Source organism: Schistocerca gregaria, chromosome 4 (assembly GCF_023897955.1).
Source record: "Schistocerca gregaria isolate iqSchGreg1 chromosome 4, iqSchGreg1.2, whole genome shotgun sequence".
Lineage (NCBI taxonomy): Eukaryota > Metazoa > Arthropoda > Insecta > Orthoptera > Acrididae > Schistocerca > Schistocerca gregaria.
In genome coordinates this window covers 13,756,120-13,780,546 of record NC_064923.1, presented here as the reverse complement: position 1 = coordinate 13,780,546, position 24,427 = coordinate 13,756,120, and the positions used below count along the sequence as shown (strand labels likewise).

The 24,427-nt window shown below is 46.3% G+C and overlaps 16 non-coding genes across 16 annotated transcripts; all 16 read right to left on the bottom strand.

Moving 5' to 3' along the window:
• Positions 1 to 369: 369 nt before the first annotated feature.
• Positions 370 to 441, bottom strand: Trnat-agu (transfer RNA threonine (anticodon AGU)). Its single transcript has one exon. It is a non-coding gene; the product is annotated as a tRNA-Thr (tRNA).
• Positions 442 to 1,895: 1,454 nt separating this feature from the next.
• Positions 1,896 to 1,967, bottom strand: Trnat-agu (transfer RNA threonine (anticodon AGU)). Its single transcript has one exon. It is a non-coding gene; the product is annotated as a tRNA-Thr (tRNA).
• Positions 1,968 to 3,411: 1,444 nt separating this feature from the next.
• Positions 3,412 to 3,483, bottom strand: Trnat-agu (transfer RNA threonine (anticodon AGU)). The gene has a single exon. It is a non-coding gene; the product is annotated as a tRNA-Thr (tRNA).
• A 1,444-nt stretch (positions 3,484 to 4,927) lies between these two features.
• Positions 4,928 to 4,999, bottom strand: Trnat-agu (transfer RNA threonine (anticodon AGU)). The gene has a single exon. It is a non-coding gene; the product is annotated as a tRNA-Thr (tRNA).
• A 1,462-nt stretch (positions 5,000 to 6,461) lies between these two features.
• Positions 6,462 to 6,533, bottom strand: Trnat-agu (transfer RNA threonine (anticodon AGU)). The gene has a single exon. It is a non-coding gene; the product is annotated as a tRNA-Thr (tRNA).
• Positions 6,534 to 7,968: 1,435 nt separating this feature from the next.
• Trnat-agu (transfer RNA threonine (anticodon AGU)) lies at positions 7,969 to 8,040 on the bottom strand. The gene has a single exon. It is a non-coding gene; the product is annotated as a tRNA-Thr (tRNA).
• A 1,460-nt stretch (positions 8,041 to 9,500) lies between these two features.
• On the bottom strand, positions 9,501 to 9,572 carry Trnat-agu (transfer RNA threonine (anticodon AGU)). The gene has a single exon. It is a non-coding gene; the product is annotated as a tRNA-Thr (tRNA).
• A 1,435-nt stretch (positions 9,573 to 11,007) lies between these two features.
• Trnat-agu (transfer RNA threonine (anticodon AGU)) lies at positions 11,008 to 11,079 on the bottom strand. The gene has a single exon. It is a non-coding gene; the product is annotated as a tRNA-Thr (tRNA).
• Positions 11,080 to 12,556: 1,477 nt separating this feature from the next.
• Trnat-agu (transfer RNA threonine (anticodon AGU)) lies at positions 12,557 to 12,628 on the bottom strand. The gene has a single exon. It is a non-coding gene; the product is annotated as a tRNA-Thr (tRNA).
• Positions 12,629 to 14,090: 1,462 nt separating this feature from the next.
• On the bottom strand, positions 14,091 to 14,162 carry Trnat-agu (transfer RNA threonine (anticodon AGU)). The gene has a single exon. It is a non-coding gene; the product is annotated as a tRNA-Thr (tRNA).
• Positions 14,163 to 15,594: 1,432 nt separating this feature from the next.
• Positions 15,595 to 15,666, bottom strand: Trnat-agu (transfer RNA threonine (anticodon AGU)). Its single transcript has one exon. It is a non-coding gene; the product is annotated as a tRNA-Thr (tRNA).
• Positions 15,667 to 17,116: 1,450 nt separating this feature from the next.
• Positions 17,117 to 17,188, bottom strand: Trnat-agu (transfer RNA threonine (anticodon AGU)). The gene has a single exon. It is a non-coding gene; the product is annotated as a tRNA-Thr (tRNA).
• Positions 17,189 to 18,623: 1,435 nt separating this feature from the next.
• On the bottom strand, positions 18,624 to 18,695 carry Trnat-agu (transfer RNA threonine (anticodon AGU)). The gene has a single exon. It is a non-coding gene; the product is annotated as a tRNA-Thr (tRNA).
• Positions 18,696 to 20,154: 1,459 nt separating this feature from the next.
• Positions 20,155 to 20,226, bottom strand: Trnat-agu (transfer RNA threonine (anticodon AGU)). The gene has a single exon. It is a non-coding gene; the product is annotated as a tRNA-Thr (tRNA).
• Positions 20,227 to 21,697: 1,471 nt separating this feature from the next.
• Positions 21,698 to 21,769, bottom strand: Trnat-agu (transfer RNA threonine (anticodon AGU)). Its single transcript has one exon. It is a non-coding gene; the product is annotated as a tRNA-Thr (tRNA).
• Positions 21,770 to 23,228: 1,459 nt separating this feature from the next.
• Trnat-agu (transfer RNA threonine (anticodon AGU)) lies at positions 23,229 to 23,300 on the bottom strand. The gene has a single exon. It is a non-coding gene; the product is annotated as a tRNA-Thr (tRNA).
• Between the last annotated feature and the right edge of the window lie 1,127 nt (positions 23,301 to 24,427).

The window sequence follows — 24,427 nt, the reverse complement described above, 5'->3', positions numbered from 1 at the left end:
ATAGACTGGGAAACTAAACCACACACTTTGTGCATTCGGAAATGTAAGGCAGGGCGTCCCTCGCCGCATTTGCTACGATGTCCATTTGCTACTTCTGCAGAAGTGGCGGCGGCAGCGACGACGACGACGACGACGACGACGACAACCGCGGAAGGCTCTGAGATATGTGAGAAATACATCTATAAAATATATTTCAGACTGTCCCATCCCACCTTATGCTGTACCGCTTTGGCAAATGCTTTATCTGCGCCATTCGCCTTAATCACATCTGAGAGTAATTCTTAATAAAACGCCTCTCGCTAATTGTTAGTCAACCCAGATACTGTTTGCTATAAGGCCACGACGCGCAACTGATATCCAAAATTCGTCTGCCTCCTGTGAGGATCGAACTCACAACCCCTGGTTTACTAGACCAGTGCTCTGCCACTGAGCTAAAGAGGCGCGGCCTAGCGGTACTTTTGCGTACTTCATCCTTACGGTCGTCTGGATCATCAGACTTCAGCTGACAACACTTCATATTACCGTCTAATATTTGCAGCTATGGCGACCCATTACTGCTTGCCTACACATCTGACACGTAAAGGAAGTGCTCTCCAAATAACACCACTTGCATTTCAGAACATGTCTTTCACACATGTCTACAAAATCACCTTCACCTTCAAATACAGTTTCGTAGCGACTGACGGAGACGTAGGCAAAGTTTAAAGTTGCTATTTCCATTACATCACGTTAATCAGAAAAACGGTAAGTTACATCTGCAGAGGAACAAAATTCCGTTCCACCCCACGTGGGGCTCGAACCCACGACCCTGGGATTAAGAGCCTTATGTTCTACCGACTGAGCTAGCCGCGCTGAATCGGTGAGTATATGCCGGTTAGCACGTCAACACAGTACTCGTTTGGGTTGATTGGTCCCATACAGAACCTCCCCATGTTGCCTAATGTTTTCCTAACGTCACACTCGTCACGTAGTTCACTTTTATTTCATAATCATTTCTGAGAGGTAACAGAATTGCATGACAACCTGCAGAGCTAGTTTCGTCAAAATTAACACACATACTTGATGTGACTCATAAGCCGAACGAGTTACTTTCCGACGTTATTTTAGATGTGCAAGTGCCAGTCAAAAACACGCGGCGACGGCAATATGCAAACCAATTCGCTAGTTAACACCGGTCTTGTTGTGCGTGTTTCAAGCTCAAGAGCATCTCCAAGCAGAAAATGGTCAACAGCAACGTTCACACGGGTTCGTACTGCTCAAGTGCTGCACTAAAATGGTATGTTTCTTTTTCATATCTGGAAAAACACGACCCAGAGAGGAATCAAACACGCAATCTTCGGATACGAAGTCCGACGCCTTATCCATTAGGCCACACAGTCACTGACAAACAAGTGGAACTTATATACGACTCATCTCAAAACGCTCACACCACTGAGGAGTTGTGTTTTCGTTCTACACAGACGCTGCCCCTTGCTCTTTCCCACCCATTTGATACATTCAACCTGCTACGAGACCTACCAAATATAGACTGGGAAACTAAACCACACACTTTGTGCATTCGGAAATGTAAGGCAGGGCGTCCCTCGCCGCATTTGCTACGATGTCCATTTGCTACTTCTGCAGAAGTGGCGGCGGCGACGACGACGACGACGACGACGACGACGACGACAACCGCGGAAGGCTCTGAGATATGTGAGAAATACATCTATAAAATATATTTCAGACTGTCCCATCCCACCTTATGCTGTACCGCTTTGGCAAATGCTTTATCTGCGCCATTCGCCTTAATCACATCTGAGAGTAATTCTTAATAAAACGCCTCTCGCTAATTGTTAGTCATCCCAGATACTGTTTGCTATAAGGCCACGACGCGCAACTGATATCCAAAATTCGTCTGCCTCCTGTGAGGATCGAACTCACGACCCCTGGTTTACTAGACCAGTGCTCTGCCACTGAGCTAAAGAGGCGCGGCCTAGCGGTACTTTTGCGTACTTCATCCTTACGGTCGTCTGGATCATCAGACTTCAGCTGACAACACTTCATATTACCGTCTAATATTTGCAGCTATGGCGACCCATTACTGCTTGCCTACACATCTGACACGTAAAGGAAGTGCTCTCCAAATAACACCACTTGCATTTCAGAACATGTCTTTCACACATGTCTACAAAATCACCTTCACCTTCAAATACAGCTTCGTAGCGACTGACGGAGACGTAGGCAAAGTTTAAAGTTGCTATTTCCATTACATCACGTTAATCAGAAAAACGGTAAGTTACATCTGCAGAGGAACAAAATTCCGTTCCTCCCCACGTGGGGCTCGAACCCACGACCCTGGGATTAAGAGCCTTATGTTCTACCGACTGAGCTAGCCGCGCTGCTTCGGTGAGTACATGCCGGTTAGCACGTCACACAGTACTCGTTTGGGTTGATTGGTCCCATACAGAACCTCCCCATGTTGCCTAATGTTTTCCTAACGTCACACTCGTCACGTAGTTCACTTTTATTTCATAATCATTTCTGAGAGGTAACAGAATTGCATGACAACCTGCAGAGCTAGTTTCGTCAAAATTAACACACATACTTGATGTGACTCATAAGCCGAACGAGTTACTTTCCGACGTTATTTTAGATGTGCAAGTGCCAGTCAAAAACACGCGGCGACGGCAATATGCAAACCAATTCGCTAGTTAACACCGGTCTTGTTGTGCGTGTTTCAAGCTCAAGAGCATCTCCAAGCAGAAAATGGTCAACAGCAACGTTCACACGGTTTCGTACTGCTCAAGTGCTGCACTAAAACGGTATGTTTCTTTTTCAGATCTGGAAAAACACGACCGAGAGAGGAATCAAACACGCAATCTTCGGATACGAAGTCCGACGCCTTATCCAATAGGCCACACGGTCACTGACAAACAAGTGGAACTTATATACGACTCATCTCAAAACGCTCACACCACTGAGGAGTTGTGTTTTCGTTCTACACAGACGCTGCCCCTTGCTCTTTCCCACCCATTTGATACATTCAACCTGCTACGAGACCTACCAAATATAGACTGGGAAACTAAACCACACACTTTGTGCATTCGGAAATGTAAGGCAGGGCGTCCCTCGCCGCATTTGCTACGATGTCCATTTGCTACTTCTGCAGAAGTGGCGGCGGCGACGACGACGACGACGACGACGACAACCGCGGAAGGCTCTGAGATATGTGAGAAATACATCTATAAAATATATTTCAGACTGTCCCATCCCACCTTATGCTGTACCGCTTTGGCAAATGCTTTATCTGCGCCATTCGCCTTAATCACATCTGAGAGTAATTCTTAATAAAACGCCTCTCGCTAATTGTTAGTCATCCCAGATACTGTTTGCTATAAGGCCACGACGCGCAACTGATATCCAAAATTCGTCTGCCTCCTGTGAGGATCGAACTCACGACCCCTGGTTTACTAGACCAGTGCTCTGCCACTGAGCTAAAGAGGCGCGGCCTAGCGGTACTTTTGCGTACTTCATCCTTACGGTCGTCTGGATCATCAGACTTCAGCTGACGACACTTCATATTACCGTCTAATATTTGCAGCTATGGCGACCCATTACTGCTTGCCTACACATCTGACACGTAAAGGAAGTGCTCTCCAAATAACACCACTTGCATTTCAGAACATGTCTTTCACACATGTCTACAAAATCACCTTCACCTTCAAATACAGCTTCGTAGCGACTGACGGAGACGTAGGCAAAGTTTAAAGTTGCTATTTCCATTACATCACGTTAATCAGAAAAACGGTAAGTTACATCTGCAGAGGAACAAAATTCCGTTCCTCCCCACGTGGGGCTCGAACCCACGACCCTGGGATTAAGAGCCTTATGTTCTACCGACTGAGCTAGCCGCGCTGCTTCGGTGAGTACATGCCGGTTAGCACGTCACACAGTACTCGTTTGGGTTGATTGGTCCCATACAGAACCTCCCCATGTTGCCTAATGTTTTCCTAACGTCACACTCGTCACGTAGTTCACTTTTATTTCATAATCATTTCTGAGAGGTAACAGAATTGCATGACAACCTGCAGAGCTAGTTTCGTCAAAATTAACACACATACTTGATGTGACTCATAAGCCGAACGAGTTACTTTCCGACGTTATTTTAGATGTGCAAGTGCCAGTCAAAAACACGCGGCGACGGCAATATGCAAACCAATTCGCTAGTTAACACCGGTCTTGTTGTGCGTGTTTCAAGCTCAAGAGCATCTCCAAGCAGAAAATGGTCAACAGCAACGTTCACACGGTTTCGTACTGCTCAAGTGCTGCACTAAAACGGTATGTTTCTTTTTCAGATCTGGAAAAACACGACCGAGAGAGGAATCAAACACGCAATCTTCGGATACGAAGTCCGACGCCTTATCCAATAGGCCACACGGTCACTGACAAACAAGTGGAACTTATATACGACTCATCTCAAAACGCTCACACCACTGAGGAGTTGTGTTTTCGTTCTACACAGACGCTGCCCCTTGCTCTTTCCCACCCATTTGATACATTCAACCTGCTACGAGACCTACCAAATATAGACTGGGAAACTAAACCACACACTTTGTGCATTCGGAAATGTAAGGCAGGGCGTCCCTCGCCGCATTTGCTACGATGTCCATTTGCTACTTCTGCAGAAGTGGCGGCGGCGACGACGACGACGACGACGACGACAACCGCGGAAGGCTCTGAGATATGTGAGAAATACATCTATAAAATATATTTCAGACTGTCCCATCCCACCTTATGCTGTACCGCTTTGGCAAATGCTTTATCTGCGCCATTCGCCTTAATCACATCTGAGAGTAATTCTTAATAAAACGCCTCTCGCTAATTGTTAGTCATCCCAGATACTGTTTGCTATAAGGCCACGACGCGCAACTGATATCCAAAATTCGTCTGCCTCCTGTGAGGATCGAACTCACGACCCCTGGTTTACTAGACCAGTGCTCTGCCACTGAGCTAAAGAGGCGCGGCCTAGCGGTACTTTTGCGTACTTCATCCTTACGGTCGTCTGGATCATCAGACTTCAGCTGACAACACTTCATATTACCGTCTAATATTTGCAGCTATGGCGACCCATTACTGCTTGCCTACACATCTGACACGTAAAGGAAGTGCTCTCCAAATAACACCACTTGCATTTCAGAACATGTCTTTCACACATGTCTACAAAATCACCTTCACCTTCAAATACAGCTTCGTAGCGACTGACGGAGACGTAGGCAAAGTTTAAAGTTGCTATTTCCATTACATCACGTTAATCAGAAAAACGGTAAGTTACATCTGCAGAGGAACAAAATTCCGTTCCTCCCCACGTGGGGCTCGAACCCACGACCCTGGGATTAAGAGCCTTATGTTCTACCGACTGAGCTAGCCGCGCTGCTTCGGTGAGTACATGCCGGTTAGCACGTCACACAGTACTCGTTTGGGTTGATTGGTCCCATACAGAACCTCCCCATGTTGCCTAATGTTTTCCTAACGTCACACTCGTCACGTAGTTCACTTTTATTTCATAATCATTTCTGAGAGGTAACAGAATTGCATGACAACCTGCAGAGCTAGTTTCGTCAAAATTAACACACATACTTGATGTGACTCATAAGCCGAACGAGTTACTTTCCGACGTTATTTTAGATGTGCAAGTGCCAGTCAAAAACACGCGGCGACGGCAATATGCAAACCAATTCGCTAGTTAACACCGGTCTTGTTGTGCGTGTTTCAAGCTCAAGAGCATCTCCAAGCAGAAAATGGTCAACAGCAACGTTCACACGGTTTCGTACTGCTCAAGTGCTGCACTAAAACGGTATGTTTCTTTTTCAGATCTGGAAAAACACGACCGAGAGAGGAATCAAACACGCAATCTTCGGATACGAAGTCCGACGCCTTATCCAATAGGCCACACGGTCACTGACAAACAAGTGGAACTTATATACGACTCATCTCAAAACGCTCACACCACTGAGGAGTTGTGTTTTCGTTCTACACAGACGCTGCCCCTTGCTCTTTCCCACCCATTTGATACATTCAACCTGCTACGAGACCTACCAAATATAGACTGGGAAACTAAACCACACACTTTGTGCATTCGGAAATGTAAGGCAGGGCGTCCCTCGCCGCATTTGCTACGATGTCCATTTGCTACTTCTGCAGAAGTGGCGGCGGCGACGACGACGACGACGACGACGACGACGACGACGACGACGACAACCGCGGAAGGCTCTGAGATATGTGAGAAATACATCTATAAAATATATTTCAGACTGTCCCATCCCACCTTATGCTGTACCGCTTTGGCAAATGCTTTATCTGCGCCATTCGCCTTAATCACATCTGAGAGTAATTCTTAATAAAACGCCTCTCGCTAATTGTTAGTCATCCCAGATACTGTATGCTATAAGGCCACGACGCGCAACTGATATCCAAAATTCGTCTGCCTCCTGTGTGGATCGAACTCACGACCCCTGGTTTACTAGACCAGTGCTCTGCCACTGAGCTAAAGAGGCGCGGCCTAGCGGTACTTTTGCGTACTTCATCCTTACGGTCGTCTGGATCATCAGACTTCAGCTGACAACACTTCATATTACCGTCTAATATTTGCAGCTATGGCGACCCATTACTGCTTGCCTACACATCTGACACGTAAAGGAAGTGCTCTCCAAATAACACCACTTGCATTTCAGAACATGTCTTTCACACATGTCTACAAAATCACCTTCACCTTCAAATACAGTTTCGTAGCGACTGACGGAGACGTAGGCAAAGTTTAAAGTTGCTATTTCCATTACATCACGTTAATCAGAAAAACGGTAAGTTACATCTGCAGAGGAACAAAACTCCGTTCCTCCCCACGTGGGGCTCGAACCCACGACCCTGGGATTAAGAGCCTTATGTTCTACCGACTGAGCTTGCCGCGCTGCCTCGGTGAGTATATGCCGGTTAGCACGTCACACAGTACTCGTTTGGGTTGATTGGTCCCATACAGAACCTCCCCATGTTGCCTAATGTTTTCCTAACGTCACACTCGTCACGTAGTTCACTTTTATTTCATAATCATTTCTGAGAGGTAACAGAATTGCATGACAACCTGCAGAGCTAGTTTCGTCAAAATTAACACACATACTTGATGTGACTCATAAGCCGAACGAGTTACTTTCCGACGTTATTTTAGATGTGCAAGTGCCAGTCAAAAACACGCGGCGACGGCAATATGCAAACCAATTCGCTAGTTAACACCGGTCTTGTTGTGCGTGTTTCAAGCTCAAGAGCATCTCCAAGCAGAAAATGGTCAACAGCAACGTTCACACGGTTTCGTACTGCTCAAGTGCTGCACTAAAACGGTATGTTTCTTTTTCAGATCTGGAAAAACACGACCGAGAGAGGAATCAAACACGCAATCTTCGGATACGAAGTCCGACGCCTTATCCATTAGGCCACACGGTCACTGACAAACAAGTGGAACTTATATACGACTCATCTCAAAACGCTCACAACACTGAGGAGTTGTGTTTTCGTTCTACACAGACGCTGCCCCTTGCTCTTTCCCACCCATTTGATACATTCAACCTGCTACGAGACCTACCAAATATAGACTGGGAAACTAAACCACACACTTTGTGCATTCGGAAATGTAAGGCAGGGCGTCCCTCGCCGCATTTGCTACGATGTCCATTTGCTACTTCTGCAGAAGTGGCGGCGGCGACGACGACGACGACAACCGCGGAAGGCTCTGAGATATGTGAGAAATACATCTATAAAATATATTTCAGACTGTCCCATCCCACCTTATGCTGTACTGCTTTGGCAAATGCTTTATCTGCGCCATTCGCCTTAATCACATCTGAGAGTAATTCTTAATAAAACGCCTCTCGCTAATTGTTAGTCATCCCAGATACTGTTTGCTATAAGGCCACGACGCGCAACTGATATCCAAAATTCGCCTGCCTCCTGTGAGGATCGAACTCACGACCCCTGGTTTACTAGACCAGTGCTCTGCCACTGAGCTAAAGAGGCGCGGCCTAGCGGTAATTTTTGCGTACTTCATCCTTACGGTCGTCTGGATCATCAGACTTCAGCTGACAACACTTCATATTACCGTCTAATATTTGCAGCTATGGCGACCCATTACTGCTTGCCTACACATCTGACACGTAAAGGAAGTGCTCTCCAAATAACACCACTTGCATTTCAGAACATGTCTTTCACACATGTCTACAAAATCACCTTCACCTTCAAATACAGTTTCGTAGCGACTGACGGAGACGTAGGCAAAGTTTAAAGTTGCTATTTCCATTACATCACGTTAATCAGAAAAACGGTAAGTTACATCTGCAGAGGAACAAAATTCCGTTCCTCCCCACGTGGGGCTCGAACCCACGACCCTGGGATTAAGAGCCTTATGTTCTACCGACTGAGCTAGCCGCGCTGAATCGGTGAGTATATGCCGGTTAGCACGTCACACAGTACTCGTTTGGGTTGATTGGTCCCATACAGAACCTCCCCATGTTGCCTAATGTTTTCCTAACGTCACACTCGTCACGTAGTTCACTTTTATTTCATAATCATTTCTGAGAGGTAACAGAATTGCATGACAACCTGCAGAGCTAGTTTCGTCAAAATTAACACACATACTTGATGTGACTCATAAGCCGAACGAGTTACTTTCCGACGTTATTTTAGATGTGCAAGTGCCAGTCAAAAACACGCGGCGACGGCAATATGCAAACCAATTCGCTAGTTAACACCGGTCTTGTTGTGCGTGTTTCAAGCTCAAGAGCATCTCCAAGCAGAAAATGGTCAACAGCAACGTTCACACGGTTTCGTACTGCTCAAGTGCTGCACTAAAACGGTATGTTTCTTTTTCATATCTGGAAAAACACGACCGAGAGAGGAATCAAACACGCAATCTTCGGATACGAAGTCCGACGCCTTATCCAATAGGCCACACGGTCACTGACAAACAAGTGGAACTTATATACGACTCATCTCAAAACGCTCACACCACTGAGGAGTTGTGTTTTCGTTCTACACAGACGCTGCCCCTTGCTCTTTCCCACCCATTTGATACATTCAACCTGCTACGAGACCTACCAAATATAGACTGGGAAACTAAACCACACACTTTGTGCATTCGGAAATGTAAGGCAGGGCGTCCCTCGCCGCATTTGCTACGATGTACATTTGCTACTTCTGCAGAAGTGGCGGCGGCGACGACGACGACGACGACGACGACGACGACGACGACGACAACCGCGGAAGGCTCTGAGATATGTGAGAAATACATCTATAAAATATATTTCAGACTGTCCCATCCCACCTTATGCTGTACCGCTTTGGCAAATGCTTTATCTGCGCCATTCGCCTTAATCACATCTGAGAGTAATTCTTAATAAAACGCCTCTCGCTAATTGTTAGTCATCCCAGATACTGTTTGCTATAAGGCCACGACGCGCAACTGATATCCAAAATTCGCCTGCCTCCTGTGAGGATCGAACTCACGACCCCTGGTTTACTAGACCAGTGCTCTGCCACTGAGCTAAAGAGGCGCGGCCTAGCGGTACTTTTGCGTACTTCATCCTTACGGTCGTCTGGATCATCAGACTTCAGCTGACAACACTTCATATTACCGTCTAATATTTGCAGCTATGGCGACCCATTACTGCTTGCCTACACATCTGACACGTAAAGGAAGTGCTCTCCAAATAACACCACTTGCATTTCAGAACATGTCTTTCACACATGTCTACAAAATCACCTTCACCTTCAAATACAGTTTCGTAGCGACTGACGGAGACGTAGGCAAAGTTTAAAGTTGCTATTTCCATTACATCACGTTCATCAGAAAAACGGTAAGTTACATCTGCAGAGGAACAAAATTCCGTTCCTCCCCACGTGGGGCTCGAACCCACGACCCTGGGATTAAGAGCCTTATGTTCTACCGACTGAGCTAGCCGCGCTGCCACGGTGAGTATATGCCGGTTAGCACGTCACACAGTACTCGTTTGGGTTGATTGGTCCCATACAGAACCTCCCCATGTTGCCTAATGTTTTCCTAACGTCACACTCGTCACGTAGTTCACTTTTATTTCATAATCATTTCTGAGAGGTAACAGAATTGCATGACAACCTGCAGAGCTAGTTTCGTCAAAATTAACACACATACTTGATGTGACTCATAAGCCGAACGAGTTACTTTCCGACGTTATTTTAGATGTGCAAGTGCCAGTCAAAAACACGCGGCGACGGCAATATGCAAACCAATTCGCTAGTTAACACCGGTCTTGTTGTGCGTGTTTCAAGCTCAAGAGCATCTCCAAGCAGAAAATGGTCAACAGCAACGTTCACACGGTTTCGTACTGCTCAAGTGCTGCACTAAAACGGTATGTTTCTTTTTCATATCTGGAAAAACACGACCGAGAGAGGAATCAAACACGCAATCTTCGGATACGACGTCCGACGCCTTATCCAATAGGCCACACGGTCACTGACAAACAAGTGGAACTTATATACGACTCATCTCAAAACGCTCACACCACTGAGGAGTTGTGTTTTCGTTCTACACAGACGCTGCCCCTTGCTCTTTCCCACCCATTTGATACATTCAACCTGCTACGAGACCTACCAAATATAGACTGGGAAACTAAACCACACACTTTGTGCATTCGGAAATGTAAGGCAGGGCGTCCCTCGCCGCATTTGCTACGATGTCCATTTGCTACTTCTGCAGAAGTGGCGGCGGCGACGACGACGACGACAACCGCGGAAGGCTCTGAGATATGTGAGAAATACATCTATAAAATATATTTCAGACTGTCCCATCCCACCTTATGCTGTACTGCTTTGGCAAATGCTTTATCTGCGCCATTCGCCTTAATCACATCTGAGAGTAATTCTTAATAAAACGCCTCTCGCTAATTGTTAGTCATCCCAGATACTGTTTGCTATAAGGCCACGACGCGCAACTGATATCCAAAATTCGCCTGCCTCCTGTGAGGATCGAACTCACGACCCCTGGTTTACTAGACCAGTGCTCTGCCACTGAGCTAAAGAGGCGCGGCCTAGCATTACTTTTGCGTACTTCATCCTTACGGTCGTCTGGATCATCAGACTTCAGCTGACAACACTTCATATTACCGTCTAATATTTGCAGCTATGGCGACCCATTACTGCTTGCCTACACATCTGACACGTAAAGGAAGTGCTCTCCAAATAACACCACTTGCATTTCAGAACATGTCTTTCACACATGTCTACAAAATCACCTTCACCTTCAAATACAGTTTCGTAGCGACTGACGGAGACATAGGCAAAGTTTAAAGCTGCTATTTCCATTACATCACGTTAATCAGAAAAACGGTAAGTTACATCTGCAGAGGAACAAAATTCCGTTCCTCCCCACGTGGGGCTCGAACCCACGACCCTGGGATTAAGAGCCTTATGTTCTACCGACTGAGCTAGCCGCGCTGCCTCGGTGAGTATATGCCGGTTAGCACGTCACACAGTACTCGTTTGGGTTGATTGGTCCCATACAGAACCTCCCCATGTTGCCTAATGTTTTCCTAACGTCACACTCGTCACGTAGTTCACTTTTATTTCATAATCATTTCTGAGAGGTAACAGAATTGCATGACAACCTGCAGAGCTAGTTTCGTCAAAATTAATACACATACTTGATGTGACTCATAAGCCGAACGAGTTACTTTCCGACGTTATTTTAGATGTGCAAGTGCCAGTCAAAAACACGCGGCGACGGCAATATGCAAACCAATTCGCTAGTTAACACCGGTCTTGTTGTGCGTGTTTCAAGCTCAAGAGCATCTCCAAGCAGAAAATGGTCAACAGCAACGTTCACACGGTTTCGTACTGCTCAAGTGCTGCACTAAAACGGTATGTTTCTTTTTCATATCTGGAAAAACACGACCGAGAGAGGAATCAAACACGCAATCTTCGGATACGAAGTCCGACGCCTTATCCATTAGGCCACACGGTCACTGACAAACAAGTGGAACTTATATACGACTCATCTCAAAACGCTCCCACCACTGAGGAGTTGTGTTTTCGTTCTACACAGACGCTGCCCCTTGCTCTTTCCCACCCATTTGATACATTCAACCTGCTACGAGACCTACCAAATATAGACTGGGAAACTAAACCACACACTTTGTGCATTCGGAAATGTAAGGCAGGGCGTCCCTCGCCGCATTTGCTACGATGTCCATTTGCTACTTCTGCAGAAGTGGCGGCGGCGGCGACGACGACGACGACGACGACGACGACGACGACGACGACGACGACGACGACGACAACCGCGGAAGGCTCTGAGATATGTGAGAAATACATCTATAAAATATATTTCAGACTGTCCCATCCCACCTTATGCTGTACCGCTTTGGCAAATGCTTTATCTGCGCCATTCGCCTTAATCACATCTGAGAGTAATTCTTAATAAAACGCCTCTCGCTAATTGTTAGTCATCCCAGATACTGTTTGCTATAAGGCCACGACGCGCAACTGATATCCAAAATTCGTCTGCCTCCTGTGAGGATCGAACTCACGACCCCTGGTTTACTAGACCAGTGCTCTGCCACTGAGCTAAAGAGGCGCGGCCTAGCGGTGCTTTTGCGTACTTCATCCTTACGGTCGTCTGGATCATCAGACTTCAGCTGACAACACTTCATATTACCGTCTAATATTTGCAGCTATGGCGACCCATTACTGCTTGCCTACACATCTGACACGTAAAGGAAGTGCTCTCCAAATAACACCACTTGCATTTCAGAACATGTCTTTCACACATGTCTACAAAATCACCTTCACCTTCAAATACAGTTTCGTAGCGACTGACGGAGACGTAGGCAAAGTTTAAAGTTGCTATTTCCATTACATCACGTTAATCAGAAAAACGGTAAGTTACATCTGCAGAGGAACAAAATTCCGTTCCTCCCCACGTGGGGCTCGAACCCACGACCCTGGGATTAAGAGCCTTATGTTCTACCGACTGAGCTAGCCGCGCTGCCACGGTGAGTATATGCCGGTTAGCACGTCACACAGTACTCGTTTGGGTTGATTGGTCCCATACAGAACCTCCCCATGTTGCCTAATGTTTTCCTAACGTCACACTCGTCACGTAGTTCACTTTTATTTCATAATCATTTCTGAGAGGTAACAGAATTGCATGACAACCTGCAGAGCTAGTTTCGTCAAAATTAACACACATACTTGATGTGACTCATAAGCCGAACGAGTTACTTTCCGACGTTATTTTAGATGTGCAAGTGCCAGTCAAAAACACGCGGCGACGGCAATATGCAAACCAATTCGCTAGTTAACACCGGTCTTGTTGTGCGTGTTTCAAGGTCAAGAGCATCTCCAAGCAGAAAATGGTCAACAGCAACGTTCACACGGTTTCGTACTGCTCAAGTGCTGCACTAAAACGGTATGTTTCTTTTTCATATCTGGAAAAACACGACCCAGAGAGGAATCAAACACGCAATCTTCGGATACGAAGTCCGACGCCTTATCCATTAGGCCACACGGTCACTGACAAACAAGTGGAACTTATATACGACTCATCTCAAAACGCTCACACCACTGAGGAGTTGTGTTTTCGTTCTACACAGACGCTGCCCCTTGCTCTTTCCCACCCATTTGATACATTCAACCTGCTACGAGACCTACCAAATATAGACTGGGAAACTAAACCACACACTTTGTGCATTCGGAAATGTAAGGCAGGGCGTCCCTCGCCGCATTTGCTACGATGTCCATTTGCTACTTCTGCAGAAGTGGCGGCGGCGGCGACGACGACGACGACGACGACGACGACGACGACGACGACAACCGCGGAAGGCTCTGAGATATGTGAGAAATAAATCTATAAAATATATTTCAGACTGTCCCATCCCACCTTATGCTGTACCGCTTTGGCAAATGCTTTATCTGCGCCATTCGCCTTAATCACATCTGAGAGTAATTCTTAATAAAACGCCTCTCGCTAATTGTTAGTCATCCCAGATACTGTTTGCTATAAGGCCACGACGCGCAACTGATATCCAAAATTCGTCTGCCTCCTGTGAGGATCGAACTCACGACCCCTGGTTTACTAGACCAGTGCTCTGCCACTGAGCTAAAGAGGCGCGGCCTAGCGGTACTTTTGCGTACTTCATCCTTACGGTCGTCTGGATCATCAGACTTCAGCTGACAACACTTCATATTACCGTCTAATATTTGCAGCTATGGCGACCCATTACTGCTTGCCTACACATCTGACACGTAAAGGAAGTGCTCTCCAAATAACACCACTTGCATTTCAGAACATGTCTTTCACACATGTCTACAAAATCACCTTCACCTTCAAATACAGTTTCGTAGCGACTGACGGAGACGTAGGCAAAGTTTAAAGTTGCTATTTCCATTACATCACGTTAATCAGAAAAACGGTAAGTTACATCTGCAGAGGAACTAAATTCCGTTCCTCCCCACGTGGGGCTCGAACCCACGACCCTGGGATTAAGAGCCTTATGTTCTACCGACTGAGCTAGCCGCGCTGCCTCGGTGAGTATATGCCGGTTAGCACGTCACACAGTACTCGTTTGGGTTGATTGGTCCCATACAGAACCTCCCCATGTTGCCTAATGTTTTCCTAACGTCACACTCGTCACGTAGTTCACTTTTATTTCATAATCATTTCTGAGAGGTAACAGAATTGCATGACAACCTGCAGAGCTAGTTTCGTCAAAATTAACACACATACTTGATGTGACTCATAAGCCGAACGAGTTACTTTCCGACGTTATTTTAGATGTGCAAGTGCCAGTCAAAAACACGCGGCGACGGCAATATGCAAACCAATTCGCTAGTTAACACCGGTCTTGTTGTGCGTGTTTCAAGCTCAAGAGCATCTCCAAGCAGAAAATGGTCAACAGCAACGTTCACACGGTTTCGTACTGCTCAAGTGCTGCACTAAAACGGTATGTTTCTTTTTCAGATCTGGAAAAACACGACCGAGAGAGGAATCAAACACGCAATCTTCGGATACGAAGTCCGACGCCTTATCCATTAGGCCACACGGTCACTGACAAACAAGTGGAACTTATATAGGACTCATCTCAAAACGCTCACACCACTGAGGAGTTGTGTTTTCGTTCTACACAGACGCTGCCCCTTGCTCTTTCCCACCCATTTGATACATTCAACCTGCTACGAGACCTACCAAATATAGACTGGGAAACTAAACCACACACTTTGTGCATTCGGAAATGTAAGGCAGGGCGTCCCTCGCCGCATTTGCTACGATGTCCATTTGCTACTTCTGCAGAAGTGGCGGCGGCGGCGACGACGACAACCGCGGAAGGCTCTGAGATATGTGAGAAATACATCTATAAAATATATTTCAGACTGTCCCATCCCACCTTATGCTGTACCGCTTTGGCAAATGCTTTATCTGCGCCATTCGCCTTAATCACATCTGAGAGTAATTCTTAATAAAACGCCTCTCGCTAATTGTTAGTCATCCCAGATACTGTTTGCTATAAGGCCACGACGCGCAACTGATATCCAAAATTCGTCTGCCTCCTGTGAGGATCGAACTCACGACCCCTGGTTTACTAGACCAGTGCTCTGCCACTGAGCTAAAGAGGCGCGGCCTAGCGGTACTTTTGCGTACTTCATCCTTACGGTCGTCTGGATCATCAGACTTCAGCTGACAACACTTCATATTACCGTCTAATATTTGCAGCTATGGCGACCCATTACTGCTTGCCTACACATCTGACACGTAAAGGAAGTGCTCTCCAAATAACACCACTTGCATTTCAGAACATGTCTTTCACACATGTCTACAAAATCACCTTCACCTTCAAATACAGTTTCGTAGCGACTGACGGAGACGTAGGCAAAGTTTAAAGTTGCTATTTCCATTACATCACGTTAATCAGAAAAACGGTAAGTTACATCTGCAGAGGAACAAAATTCCGTTCCTCCCCACGTGGGGCTCGAACCCACGACCCTGGGATTAAGAGCCTTATGTTCTACCGACTGAGCTAGCCGCGCTGCCACGGTGAGTATATGCCGGTTAGCACGTCACACAGTACTCGTTTGGGTTGATTGGTCCCATACAGAACCTCCCCATGTTGCCTAATGTTTTCCTAACGTCACACTCGTCACGTAGTTCACTTTTATTTCATAATCATTTCTGAGAGGTAACAGAATTGCATGACAACCTGCAGAGCTAGTTTCGTCAAAATTAACACACATACTTGATGTGACTCATAAGCCGAACGAGTTACTTTCCGACGTTATTTTAGATGTGCAAGTGCCAGTCAAAAACACGCGGCGACGGCAATATGCAAACCAATTCGCTAGTTAACACCGGTCTTGTTGTGCGTGTTTCAAGGTCAAGAGCATCTCCAAGCAGAAAATGGTCAACAGCAACGTTCACACGGTTTCGTACTGCTCAAGTGCTGCACTAAAACGGTATGTTTCTTTTTCATATCTGGAAAAACACGACCCAGAGAGGAATCAAACACGCAATCTTCGGATACGAAGTCCGACGCCTTATCCATTAGGCCACACGGTCACTGACAAACAAGTGGAACTTATATACGACTCATCTCAAAACGCTCACACCACTGAGGAGTTGTGTTTTCGTTCTACACAGACGCTGCCCCTTGCTCTTTCCCACCCATTTGATACATTCAACCTGCTACGAGACCTACCAAATATAGACTGGGAAACTAAACCACACACTTTGTGCATTCGGAAATGTAAGGCAGGGCGCCCCTCGCCGCATTTGCTACGATGTCCATTTGCTACTTCTGCAGAAGTGGCGGCGGCGGCGACGACGACGACGACGACGACGACGACAACCGCGGAAGGCTCTGAGATATGTGAGAAATACATCTATAAAATATATTTCAGACTGTCCCATCCCACCTTATGCTGTACCGCTTTGGCAAATGCTTTATCTGCGCCATTCGCCTTAATCACATCTGAGAGTAATTCTTAATAAAACGCCTCTCGCTAATTGTTAGTCATCCCAGATACTGTTTGCTATAAGGCCACGACGCGCAACTGATATCCAAAATTCGTCTGCCTCCTGTGAGGATCGAACTCACAACCCCTGGTTTACTAGACCAGTGCTCTGCCACTGAGCTAAAGAGGCGCGGCCTAGCGGTACTTTTGCGTACTTCATCCTTACGGTCGTCTGGATCATCAGACTTCAGCTGACAACACTTCATATTACCGTCTAATATTTGCAGCTATGGCGACCCATTACTGCTTGCCTACACATCTGACACGTAAAGGAAGTGCTCTCCAAATAACACCACTTGCATTTCAGAACATGTCTTTCACACATGTCTACAAAATCACCTTCACCTTCAAATACAGTTTCGTAGCGACTGACGGAGACGTAGGCAAAGTTTAAAGTTGCTATTTCCATTACATCACGTTAATCAGAAAAACGGTAAGTTACATCTGCAGAGGAACAAAATTCCGTTCCTCCCCACGTGGGGCTCGAACCCACGACCCTGGGATTAAGAACCTTATGTTCTACCGACTGAGCTAGCCGCGCTGCCTCGGTGAGTATATGCCGGTTAGCACGTCACACAGTACTCGTTTGGGTTGATTGGTCCCATACAGAACCTCCCCATGTTGCCTAATGTTTTCCTAACGTCACACTCGTCACGTAGTTCACTTTTATTTCATAATCATTTCTGAGAGGTAACAGAATTGCATGACAACCTGCAGAGCTAGTTTCGTCAAAATTAACACACATACTTGATGTGACTCATAAGCCGAACGAGTTACTTTCCGACGTTATTTTAGATGTGCAAGTGCCAGTCAAAAACACGCGGCGACGGCAATATGCAAACCAATTCGCTAGTTAACACCGGTCTTGTTGTGCGTGTTTCAAGCTCAAGAGCATCTCCAAGCAGAAAATGGTCAACAGCAACGTTCACACGGTTTCGTACTGCTCAAGTGCTGCACTAAAACGGTATGTTTCTTTTTCAGATCTGGAAAAACACGACCGAGAGAGGAATCAAACACGCAATCTTCGGATACGAAGTCCGACGCCTTATCCATTAGGCCACACGGTCACTGACAAACAAGTGGAACTTATATACGACTCATCTCAAAACGCTCACAACACTGAGGAGTTGTGTTTTCGTTCTACACAGACGCTGCCCCTTGCTCTTTCCCACCCATTTGATACATTCAACCTGCTACGAGACCTACCAAATATAGACTGGGAAACTAAACCACACACTTTGTGCATTCGGAAATGTAAGGCAGGGCGTCCCTCGCCGCATTTGCTACGATGTCCATTTGCTACTTCTGCAGAAGTGGCGGCGGCGACGACGACGACGACAACCGCGGAAGGCTCTGAGATATGTGAGAAATACATCTATAAAATATATTTCAGACTGTCCCATCCCACCTTATGCTGTACTGCTTTGGCAAATGCTTTATCTGCGCCATTCGCCTTAATCACATCTGAGAGTAATTCTTAATAAAACGCCTCTCGCTAATTGTTAGTCATCCCAGATACTGTTTGCTATAAGGCCACGACGCGCAACTGATATCCAAAATTCGCCTGCCTCCTGTGAGGATCGAACTCACGACCCCTGGTTTACTAGACCAGTGCTCTGCCACTGAGCTAAAGAGGCGCGGCCTAGCATTACTTTTGCGTACTTCATCCTTACGGTCGTCTGGATCATCAGACTTCAGCTGACAACACTTCATATTACCGTCTAATATTTGCAGCTATGGCGACCCATTACTGCTTGCCTACACATCTGACACGTAAAGGAAGTGCTCTCCAAATAACACCACTTGCATTTCAGAACATGTCTTTCACACATGTCTACAAAATCACCTTCACCTTCAAATACAGTTTCGTAGCGACTGACGGAGACATAGGCAAAGTTTAAAGCTGCTATTTCCATTACATCACGTTAATCAGAAAAACGGTAAGTTACATCTGCAGAGGAACAAAATTCCGTTCCTCCCCACGTGGGGCTCGAACCCACGACCCTGGGATTAAGAGCCTTATGTTCTACCGACTGAGCTAGCCGCGCTGCCTCGGTGAGTATATGCCGGTTAGCACGTCACACAGTACTCGTTTGGGTTGATTGGTCCCATACAGAACCTCCCCATGTTGCCTAATGTTTTCCTAACGTCACACTCGTCACGTAGTTCACTTTTATTTCATAATCATTTCTGAGAGGTAACAGAATTGCATGACAACCTGCAGAGCTAGTTTCGTCAAAATTAATACACATACTTGATGTGACTCATAAGCCGAACGAGTTACTTTCCGACGTTATTTTAGATGTGCAAGTGCCAGTCAAAAACACGCGGCGACGGCAATATGCAAACCAATTCGCTAGTTAACACCGGTCTTGTTGTGCGTGTTTCAAGCTCAAGAGCATCTCCAAGCAGAAAATGGTCAACAGCAACGTTCACACGGTTTCGTACTGCTCAAGTGCTGCACTAAAACGGTATGTTTCTTTTTCATATCTGGAAAAACACGACCGAGAGAGGAATCAAACACGCAATCTTCGGATACGAAGTCCGACGCCTTATCCATTAGGCCACACGGTCACTGACAAACAAGTGGAACTTATATACGACTCATCTCAAAACGCTCCCACCACTGAGGAGTTGTGTTTTCGTTCTACACAGACGCTGCCCCTTGCTCTTTCCCACCCATTTGATACATTCAACCTGCTACGAGACCTACCAAATATAGACTGGGAAACTAAACCACACACTTTGTGCATTCGGAAATGTAAGGCAGGGCGTCCCTCGCCGCATTTGCTACGATGTCCATTTGCTACTTCTGCAGAAGTGGCGGCGGCGGCGACGACGACGACGACGAAGACGACGACGACGACGACAACCGCGGAAGGCTCTGAGATATGTGAGAAATACATCTATAAAATATATTTCAGACTGTCCCATCCCACCTTATGCTGTACCGCTTTGGCAAATGCTTTATCTGCGCCATTCGCCTTAATCACATCTGAGAGTAATTCTTAATAAAACGCCTCTCGCTAATTGTTAGTCATCCCAGATACTGTTTGCTATAAGGCCACGACGCGCAACTGATATCCAAAATTCGTCTGCCTCCTGTGAGGATCGAACTCACGACCCCTGGTTTACTAGACCAGTGCTCTGTCACTGAGCTAAAGAGGCGCGGCCTAGCGGTCCTTTTGCGTACTTCATCCTTACGGTCGTCTGGATCATCAGACTTCAGCTGACAACACTTAATATTACCGTCTAATATTTGCAGCTATGGCGACCCATTACTGCTTGCCTACACATCTGACACGTAAAGGAAGTGCTCTCCAAATAACACCACTTGCATTTCAGAACATGTCTTTCACACATGTCTACAAAATCACCTTCACCTTCAAATACAGTTTCGTAGCGACTGACGGAGACGTAGGCAAAGTTTAAAGTTGCTATTTCCATTACATCACGTTAATCAGAAAAACGGTAAGTTACATCTGCAGAGGAACAAAATTCCGTTCCTCCCCACGTGGGGCTCGAACCCACGACCCTGGGATTAAGAGCCTTATGTTCTACCGACTGAGCTAGCCGCGCTGCCACGGTGAGTATATGCCGGTTAGCACGTCACACAGTACTCGTTTGGGTTGATTGGTCCCATACAGAACCTCCCCATGTTGCCTAATGTTTTCCTAACGTCACACTCGTCACGTAGTTCACTTTTATTTCATAATCATTTCTGAGAGGTAACAGAATTGCATGACAACCTGCAGAGCTAGTTTCGTCAAAATTAACACACATACTTGATGTGACTCATAAGCCGAACGAGTTACTTTCCGACGTTATTTTAGATGTGCAAGTGCCAGTCAAAAACACGCGGCGACGGCAATATGCAAACCAATTCGCTAGTTAACACCGGTCTTGTTGTGCGTGTTTCAAGGTCAAGAGCATCTCCAAGCAGAAAATGGTCAACAGCAACGTTCACACGGTTTCGTACTGCTCAAGTGCTGCACTAAAACGGTATGTTTCTTTTTCATATCTGGAAAAACACGACCCAGAGAGGAATCAAACACGCAATCTTCGGATACGAAGTCCGACGCCTTATCCATTAGGCCACACGGTCACTGACAAACAAGTGGAACTTATATACGACTCATCTCAAAACGCTCACACCACTGAGGAGTTGTGTTTTCGTTCTACACAGACGCTGCCCCTTGCTCTTTCCCACCCATTTGATACATTCAACCTGCTACGAGACCTACCAAATATAGACTGGGAAACTAAACCACACACTTTGTGCATTCGGAAATGTAAGGCAGGGCGTCCCTCGCCGCATTTGCTACGATGTCCATTTGCTACTTCTGCAGAAGTGGCGGCGGCGGCGACGACGACGACGACGACGACGACGACGACGACGACGACGACGACGACAACCGCGGAAGGCTCTGAGATATGTGAGAAATAAATCTATAAAATATATTTCAGACTGTCCCATCCCACCTTATGCTGTACCGCTTTGGCAAATGCTTTATCTGCGCCATTCGCCTTAATCACATCTGAGAGTAATTCTTAATAAAACGCCTCTCGCTAATTGTTAGTCATCCCAGATACTGTTTGCTATAAGGCCACGACGCGCAACTGATATCCAAAATTCGTCTGCCTCCTGTGAGGATCGAACTCACGACCCCTGGTTTACTAGACCAGTGCTCTGCCACTGAGCTAAAGAGGCGCGGCCTAGCGGTACTTTTGCGTACTTCATCCTTACGGTCGTCTGGATCATCAGACTTCAGCTGACAACACTTCATATTACCGTCTAATATTTGCAGCTATGGCGACCCATTACTGCTTGCCTACACATCTGACACGTAAAGGAAGTGCTCTCCAAATAACACCACTTGCATTTCAGAACATGTCTTTCACACATGTCTACAAAATCACCTTCACCTTCAAATACAGTTTCGTAGCGACTGACGGAGACGTAGGCAAAGTTTAAAGTTGCTATTTCCATTACATCACGTTAATCAGAAAAACGGTAAGTTACATCTGCAGAGGAACTAAATTCCGTTCCTCCCCACGTGGGGCTCGAACCCACGACCCTGGGATTAAGAGCCTTATGTTCTACCGACTGAGCTAGCCGCGCTGCCTCGGTGAGTATATGCCGGTTAGCACGTCACACAGTACTCGTTTGGGTTGATTGGTCCCATACAGAACCTCCCCATGTTGCCTAATGTTTTCCTAACGTCACACTCGTCACGTAGTTCACTTTTATTTCATAATCATTTCTGAGAGGTAACAGAATTGCATGACAACCTGCAGAGCTAGTTTCGTCAAAATTAACACACATACTTGATGTGACTCATAAGCCGAACGAGTTACTTTCCGACGTTATTTTAGATGTGCAAGTGCCAGTCAAAAACACGCGGCGACGGCAATATGCAAACCAATTCGCTAGTTAACACCGGTCTTGTTGTGCGTGTTTCAAGCTCAAGAGCATCTCCAAGCAGAAAATGGTCAACAGCAACGTTCACACGGTTTCGTACTGCTCAAGTGCTGCACTAAAACGGTATGTTTCTTTTTCATATCTGGAAAAACACGACCGAGAGAGGAATCAAACACGCAATCTTCGGATACGAAGTCCGACGCCTTATCCATTAGGCCACACGGTCACTGACAAACAAGTGGAACTTATATACGACTCATCTCAAAACGCTCCCACCACTGAGGAGTTGTGTTTTCGTTCTACACAGACGCTGCCCCTTGCTCTTTCCCACCCATTTGATACATTCAACCTGCTACGAGACCTACCAAATATAGACTGGGAAACTAAACCACACACTTTGTGCATTCGGAAATGTAAGGCAGGGCGTCCCTCGCCGCATTTGCTACGATGTCCATTTGCTACTTCTGCAGAAGTGGCGGCGGCGGCGACGACGACGACGACGAAGACGACGACGACGACGACAACCGCGGAAGGCTCTGAGATATGTGAGAAATACATCTATAAAATATATTTCAGACTGTCCCATCCCACCTTATGCTGTACCGCTTTGGCAAATGCTTTATCTGCGCCATTCGCCTTAATCACATCTGAGAGTAATTCTTAATAAAACGCCTCTCGCTAATTGTTAGTCATCCCAGATACTGTTTGCTATAAGGCCACGACGCGCAACTGATATCCAAAATTCGTCTGCCTCCTGTGAGGATCGAACTCACGACCCCTGGTTTACTAGACCAGTGCTCTGTCACTGAGCTAAAGAGGCGCGGCCTAGCGGTCCTTTTGCGTACTTCATCCTTACGGTCGTCTGGATCATCAGACTTCAGCTGACAACACTTAATATTACCGTCTAATATTTGCAGCTATGGCGACCCATTACTGCTTGCCTACACATCTGACACGTAAAGGAAGTGCTCTCCAAATAACACCACTTGCATTTCAGAACATGTCTTTCACACATGTCTACAAAATCACCTTCACCTTCAAATACAGTTTCGTAGCGACTGACGGAGACGTAGGCAAAGTTTAAAGTTGCTATTTCCATTACATCACGTTAATCAGAAAAACGGTAAGTTACATCTGCAGAGGAACAAAATTCCGTTCCTCCCCACGTGGGGCTCGAACCCACGACCCTGGGATTAAGAGCCTTATGTTCTACCGACTGAGCTAGCCGCGCTGCCACGGTGAGTATATGCCGGTTAGCACGTCACACAGTACTCGTTTGGGTTGATTGGTCCCATACAGAACCTCCCCATGTTGCCTAATGTTTTCCTAACGTCACACTCGTCACGTAGTTCACTTTTATTTCATAATCATTTCTGAGAGGTAACAGAATTGCATGACAACCTGCAGAGCTAGTTTCGTCAAAATTAACACACATACTTGATGTGACTCATAAGCCGAACGAGTTACTTTCCGACGTTATTTTAGATGTGCAAGTGCCAGTCAAAAACACGCGGCGACGGCAATATGCAAACCAATTCGCTAGTTAACACCGGTCTTGTTGTGCGTGTTTCAAGGTCAAGAGCATCTCCAAGCAGAAAATGGTCAACAGCAACGTTCACACGGTTTCGTACTGCTCAAGTGCTGCACTAAAACGGTATGTTTCTTTTTCATATCTGGAAAAACACGACCCACAGAGGAATCAAACACGCAATCTTCGGATACGAAGTCCGACGCCTTATCCATTAGGCCACACGGTCACTGACAAACAAGTGGAACTTATATACGACTCATCTCAAAACGCTCACACCACTGAGGAGTTGTGTTTTCGTTCTACACAGACGCTGCCCCTTGCTCTTTCCCACCCATTTGATACATTCAACCTGCTACGAGACCTACCAAATATAGACTGGGAAACTAAACCACACACTTTGTGCATTCGGAAATGTA